The following is a 6535-nucleotide window of genomic DNA, read 5'->3' as shown; positions in this document are numbered from 1 at the left end:
AGCTATACAGACCTCGACTCCACTACAGCGATTACCATAAACATCCTTTTTTCATCCCTGTGATTGACAGGGTGGAGTTGACCATGAGTGAACTCAGCACTTGCAGAAACAGAAGGAGGAGAACAAGGATCTGATGGAGAGCCTGGTAGCCTTGGAGTATCAGCAGGTTGGAGATCAAAAGATCAGAATCAGATGCTCGTCAAGGAAAATGTTCTTGTAAGTCTATCTCTCTCTCTCTCTCTCTCTCTCTCTCACTCTCCAGGTAACTCATATGAAATCAGGTAGAACAGATGCTCTGGGACTTGACAGACAACAAAAACAAACTGGCCTCTGAGAAGGGCAAGTTGCAGGTCTATTTCACACAGACACACACATTTTCTGTGTGTATGGACTTGTACGTGTGTGCACAGCGTGACATAAACTTATGCTTGAATAACCAGTATACTTGTTTACACATGTTTCATGTCTGAAACATACCAGGCTTTAAATAAACTGACTCTCTCTGTGTGTGTGTGTGTGTGTGTGTGTGTGTGTTTACTCAGGCATGCAGAGTGCAGCAGATGGCAAGCTGACCTGAAGACATTAAAAGCAGAATGTACTCAACACTGTCAGAGCAACACTGCACTGCAGAAAACTTACACACAGGTACACACACACACACACCTTTCTGTGCTGCTCCAGGTGAGGTGAAACTAAACTGCATGAATGCAGAAAAGCAACCGAGCTGGTAAAGAAATTCTGACTGTTTATAGATTAAAGGGCTCATATCAGATTTACAGACATCTTTTTGAGGTCAATAGTTGCATTCCTCCTCCAGTCCAGAAAAGTTATATTATTAATAAACTGAATTGGTAATATACTAAAGCAACAAAAATGCTTTTATTGTACATCCAAACATGGTTTCTGTAGTGCTGAGCCAGTATTACAGCTCTGGCTGATACCACGACAAATTAAAGCGAAAACTCTAAGCTCTTGTTTTATTCTTTTTAAATAGTTATTGAATTATGGAGCATTTAAAAACTGTGCAGGAGTGTAGCAAAGCATCGCTGGAGCGTGGAGTTCTTGCCGAACATGGTGACATAAACCAAATAATGGTTGTTTTAGAGACGAAACTTTAGACACTTTAAGAATAAATATGAAATAATAAATAATGCATGATATGACCCCTTCAAACAAGTCAGCTGCTGAATATTTGGCACACTTTTCTGGATCGTTCTCAGGCGCGAGAGAAAATCGAGACACTGAAAAAGAAACAGCTCTCTGCCGCGCTTCAACAGCGGCTTACGACGCGGTGAGAATTCAAAGAAGAGACATTTGCAACCTATGAACTGAATTAACAAAGAAGTTTTTGTGCACGACAGAATGAAGCCGCGCGGGCACTGGAGAATGTCCTGGCGTCTCACGCGCGTCTGCAGCAGAACCTTTGCGCGCTGCATGTGCGGGCTGAGAGAAAAGAGAGCAGGAGCTGCACGCACTCAGGAGAGAGAGAGGTGTGTGTGTGTGTGTGTGTGTGTGTGTGAGGACATCTGATTAAAAAAAGACTTGGTCATTGGCATGGATGTGGCGTTACACAAACGTTTTAGTTCCTCATCACATTGAAAAGGCGTGCACTATATTCACAGTCAGCCATGGGAAAAGAATAATTGCCCCAAAATGTTGCTTTGCTGAATATTTACCCGAGTGCATCAATATGCAAGTTCTATCATAAGATTTGGAGAAATTTAGCATTACATCACTTGCTCTGCAGCGAATGGGTGCAAATCAGATTGAGCTGATAAAAAAGCCTCATAATAATCCACACCGGTCAGTTCGTCAGTTAATGAATATCTTGTGAAGCTAAAAAGCTGTTTGCAGAAATGATTCCATTATTTAAGCCCCGTTTAGACACTCCATTGTATCACGCATTACTTTAAACATGGTCTTTAAGTCAGTGATTGTTTGCAGTAATCTAGAATTATGTCGTGTGTTTCTCAGACTGCAGAGCTGTAAAAAGAGATTCAGAGCTTGAAGAGTGAAATAGAGAATCAAAACAAAAGAAACACCGAAAAAGTAAAAAGCGCACAAACACACGATGGCCGAATTACAAGAGAGCGATATCAAGGTGTTTAACTGTTTACTGCCTTTCGCATTTCTGAAGGTTGAATCTTTGCAAAAAGCGCTGGATGAAGCTCAACTGGACAGCGGCAAACATGCCGGGTTTAGAGCAGGCCTTGCAGGAAAACCACGCCACAGGACAAACTAAACACCCTCGGCCGAGAGGAATGGGGATGTGACTTCATGGATTTTTTGTCCTCCGTGTGTTCTTGAGTTTCTGCGTTATGCGTTGGCTGCATCCGTGGGAGGCGGAGCTTAAGAAGCGAGGGCAGAGATTCGGCGATTGACAGAGCGTCTAGATCACGCTGAAAAACTGCTCAAAAGGAAAAAAGACTCTGGGAGAAAGTCAGCTCAGAGGGTAATGTATAATTTTGTAAATTAGTTGTGTCTGGCGAGGTAGATTTTAAATGCACAGGATTTGCTCTGCTTTTTAAATGCTTTTAAATTTGATTCAGTTCTACTCATGTATTTTCTGTATAGCTGAAGAGAGGCGCTAAATGGCGCTAAATGCGCATCGGCAAAGTCGGGTTTGAGCTCTCAGACCCCATCGGAGCTTCGGAAGCGGTGTCTGAGCTGGAGATGCTTGTATCTCATCAGTCTCAACTGAATCAGTATCTGAGCAACAGAACAGCACCAGAATCACTCTCTAAAATCCAGGAATGCGCCTGTGCTGGAGTACAGGATCTCTCACTGTGATAATAACATGCCAGAAAACACAAACTGAGTTTTCGTGTCTTTGCCTTCCCAACAGGATTTAGAAGAAGAAATTAAAAGTCTGGAAGAAGCAAAGGATGAATATAAGAGGAAGAGTTGTGAACAGGTACACGTTCAGACCTGTTCATATAAAACAGAAAGTAAAAATTATGATCAAAAACTGCTATTATTATTAAGCCAATTAAGATGTATGTATTGTGTTTATACATGACTTTCTGAAACATCTACATCATTTATGTAATACTGTCCCAAAAAAACATTTCTATGGGATCTACTGGATCTCGTCTTTTTACTTGTGGATTATCAAGCAAATAAATGATTTTGATGATATTTATGAGCAAATAAAAGTTTTTTCAATATCGTTTCTAAATGTTCGCCTCTAAAAGCATTAATGTTTGTTATTTATACTTTTAGTCAGTTTAATATTTAATATTTGATACAAAATAAACGTTGAATAAGGTAAATTGTAATACTTTTACATAATGCTTTATATAATATCATAATACTTTTAATAGTGTATTATGTTGAGCAGAATAAATTAAATTTTAATTAGTGGTAAATTAAATTATTTTAAGTTGAAATTAACTTCCAATATGTTTTTGTTGTATTTATGCTATTATTCATAATTATTATTATTATACATATTCCTTGCACAAAAAAGTACATGTATTATGTGTAATAACAGGAACATTATTTATCAAACCTGATACCATAATTGTGTTTTAAGCAGAGAATTGAAATGCATAGCTTTCTTTAACACTGCCCCAAAACTCCGCTGATAAAACATTAGAGCTAAAAAAGCAAAGGAAAAAACGATACTTTCTGGACTGCAGTGAGCGTCCTGATTGATCCCTGCTAAAGATGATATCTCAGAGTGTGCTACGTGTGTTTCAGTCTCAGTCTGTGCTGCAGCTGCGTTCAGGGATGCTTTCCCTCCAGTCTGAGCTGCAGTGTCTGTCCTCCACTCAGCAGGGGAGCTACAGGCCGAGAGATCTCAACGCACGCTACAGGAGAGATGTCAGGTCAGCCCTCTCTTGTTCACCCGTAAATCCGTGGCTCTGTCCCAATTGTTGCCCTCCCGGCATATGGTCGTGTGCAATGACATGAGGAGCCATAACTACCCATCATGTCCATTTTTTCCTTCTTTCATCTCTTTCTCAGTTTGTTTTACTTTGCGATTCTCTCTCTACATCTCTTTTTTCCTTCCTCTGCTGCTTGCAGTATCAGCAAGCTTCTGAGTTCCTTCATCTTCCTGTCTGTTTACGCCCTCCACGGGGCATCAATACTACAAGACCAACAAAGTGCTGGAGAAATTGCCATTATGTAAATGAATAATCAGAGGTTTCGCGCTGAATGCCGCTGTTGTTTGCGCGCAGCACCTGGAAGAGAGTCTGAAGCGGCTCCGGGGACGAGAGGGACGAGGCAGAAGTGAGGCTCAGGAAGTTTGTTTGGAGTCACGGCAGGTAAACAAACCCCAGCGACATCCGTTGAGTAAACTACCCCCTTTAAACTGAATGTGAGCGCTGTTGTGTTTCCAGCATGGTGCGTTCAGCATTAATGAAAATTGATGCTGGAAACACGTGTCAGATTTTGGATTGCCGCCTCCTTCTCTGATCGCAGCCAGTGTTGAAATCCCATACAAGCTCTCAGAGGATGGAAATTCTTTTGCCTCTCATTTTCGCCTTTGATTTGACTCTTTCGTTTCCGTCCTGCTTCTCTGTTCCTCAGATCACAGAGAACATGGATGAGGACCACAGAGGGCTGTGCTCTAAATCTGAGAAACTTTAATGGCCAGACAGAGCCACAGAAACTCACAGAGAGCTTGTAGACGGGACGGAAAAGGCGTCTGCACGTTCTCTCCCCGCTCAGGTAGCAAAAAAGCGTGCCCATTCTTTTCATTAAATTATTTTATACTGTATTTGGTTGACATCTATTATAAAAAGCTAAATTGTTTTGTGAAAATAAAATTTTTAATGGATTTTTAGTATTTTGATTTTATTTGATATTATTTGCATCCAAAATATAAGTTTGTTTATACAATATACAGTGTATTGTACTATGTATATTTTTATTTATTTATATATATATAATATATATACCTCTATATATATATATATATATATATATATATATGCATCACACATGCATATATATTTAAAAGGTTTTATTTGTATATTAAATCTATGTATATATAATAAAGAAACTATAAATATATACATAAGAAATACACATAAATATTTTCAAAATATATACTGTATGTGTGTGTAGATGCATAACAAATATACACTGTACACACATATATTACATAATTTTTTTTTTTGACAAAAATAATTTTTGCTACATTTTGCCATTTCTTTTCTAAATAACTACACCACTGTACACAAAAGCTTGGGGTCACTTTAATTTCTTTAAGGATTTTAATACTGCGTATTCAGCATGGATGCATCAAATGAATCAGAAATTATTGCAAAACATTTATCTCGGTTTCCATAAAAAAAATTATGAAGCAGCAACTGGTTTATAACATTGTTAATTACAAATGTTTTTGAGGAAATAATTAATGAAGGATCATGTGACACTGAAGACTGGAGAGTAATAATAATGACAATTCAGTTTGAATAAATAAATTCAATTCACAAAATGTATTTAAATATAATACAGATACTTTAGATAAGTTAAACAACATTTTTACAATACAATTGATTTTACTGTTTTATCAATAAAAATCTATCTAAAATAGTTTTTCTATCAATTTCTTTCTTTCAAAATGTTTATTTTGTTTCCCAGAAATTTCTACCTAACTTTTAAAATAGGTAATATTACAAATGCAGATAGAGAAAAATATAGATATGTGTTTTGACATTCAGATTCATTCAGCTAGCTCTCAATGACATCTCTGGTCTTTCTGTGTGTTTTTATTTCTGACCTGAAGGCTGTTCTCTGTTTTTAGACTCGTGTTTGCTTTTCTGACCCTGAACTGGAGCCCTGGGCCTCAGCTCTCCAGCGCTGGGAGATCAAGAGAAAGAGCTGGGACGCTTGATGCCAGCAGTCACCAAACCCACAAGACACGCACGTGCGCTGACCACCTGATAACAGCGTCCGCTGGAGAAGTCCGTCACGAACTCACTAGATCATGCACGTAATCTGCTTGAGAAAATTCAGCTGTCTCTACAGTAGGTGTGTTTGTATGCAAGTACATATCAAGCGTATTTAAAGATATTTTGGTGTTGATACTAAAAGTGCAGGAGCAAAAACACATTGTGTTTCTGTGTGTGTGTGTAGAAAGACAAAGATGGTCTACTCAAAAAATGAAGAGGATACAAAACAGCACTTTATGACAACGTGCCTAATTATTCATAAAATATTCATGTTAAACATGCTCTTTCCCTGCAGCCCACAACGACATTATTCATTTGCAATAAAGCAAGGTCAAACTCCTATACCTGAAATCCCAGAAAGTACTAATATAACTGCAAGGGAGGTGAGGTCTTGCTGTTAGAAAGGGACAACCTCTATTTGTGTCTGTATATTGAGTTATTGTATTTATATAATTGTTTTGTCGATTGTATCTTTTTTTTTTTTTAATGGTATGTTTTTTTTTTCATGCCAATAAAGCTATTTGAACCTGAAAGGACAGTGATATAGGAATAATTATTTTACATATTTATATCATTATATGCTGTTGTGACATTTTCAGTTTTACCTTGGGAAAAGAATAAAAGTTGGT

Source organism: Puntigrus tetrazona, chromosome 15, assembly GCF_018831695.1.
Source record: "Puntigrus tetrazona isolate hp1 chromosome 15, ASM1883169v1, whole genome shotgun sequence".
Lineage (NCBI taxonomy): Eukaryota > Metazoa > Chordata > Actinopteri > Cypriniformes > Cyprinidae > Puntigrus > Puntigrus tetrazona.
This window is presented reverse-complemented; position numbering follows the sequence as displayed.